Source organism: Tetrao urogallus, assembly GCF_951394365.1.
Source record: "Tetrao urogallus genome assembly, chromosome: 1".
NCBI lineage: Eukaryota > Metazoa > Chordata > Aves > Galliformes > Phasianidae > Tetrao > Tetrao urogallus.
The window spans coordinates 186,134,483-186,135,709 of NC_136813.1; positions in this window are offsets into that span (position 1 = coordinate 186,134,483).

Here is a 1,227-nt window from a genome sequence, read left to right on the forward strand (position 1 = left end):
ATAAAAAGTCTTTTCTGAAACTGGTTAATTGACCACATGTGATCAGCAGACTGGCTTATGTAGGTCACTGAGGAATGAAAGCTTGTTTTCCATTAATCACTTATTTCTGAATGGAAAGTTCTTCTGAGACAGCCTGCAGCTCAGTCTACACAAGTATTACTAGGTTTGAGTAAAAGATCTTTAACTGTTCTTATGTCACATTACTGATTTATGAGAGAACAATGTAGGTGTAAATATGAATAAAATACTATGATTTTGCAGTTTGGTGCAGCAACATTGAAATTGTACCATGATAAACAACTGCCTCGAAGTAAGCTTGCTCATCCATCATTCACTGTTAAACTTAATTGTTGCTTATTTCAATTCCTTTGTGGTAAGTATTTCTAAATTATTAATAACCCTACAAATCTTACAATAATATATATTCTGTTAAGAAAAAGGTAAATACAGAAATAAATTATTAAACTAATCTATTTGAATATGATCACACTTGATTTATATGAGAAGCTGGAGATCAAAGCAGCAGCTTTGACATCTTTCAAAAGATATTGACAGGGAGCCCACAGATAAATCGTGTATCTGTACTCCATAGGTAGACATTGTGTATGGGTCACAGAATTATCATAAGTATCACTTAGAAGCCTGATTTTTCTCTTTTTAAGCTCATCAGAGAATATTTTGATCTTAGAGAGAGCAAAATCATGTAAATACGTCATTGCTCTGCTCTCTGTGATCTGAGCATTGAACTGTGATTAACAATAAAGAGAGCAAGTCCAGCTGTAGGCATTTCCATGCCCTAGGCAGGCATCAAATACAAGACTCCTCCTTGTCATGTCTCTCCTTTTTCTCTTTCATCTCATTTTTTTCTCCCTTTTTGGACTTAATTTGCTTGGAAGAGAACCTTTTGTGCCTCAAGGAGGGATGATTTTGTGATTAAAGCATAGGGAGATCCAGGTTCAATTTCTAGGCCTTCGACAAAATAAATATGCTTGGTAGGTCACTTAGTAAAGTGCCATGCAGAACAGCTATGCTAATAACTAAATTGGACCACAGGTCATTCTGTGTTGATGAGACAAACCAGTACAAAATGACCAAGCCTCTATGGACACAACCAAATCATTTACTGAGAAAAGTTCCTGGTCATCACTTGCCCAGGCATTTTTAAAAGACTGTTAGTTGATCTGAGTCTAAACTGTGCAGGGATATGTTAACTGGTGTGGTATGGCC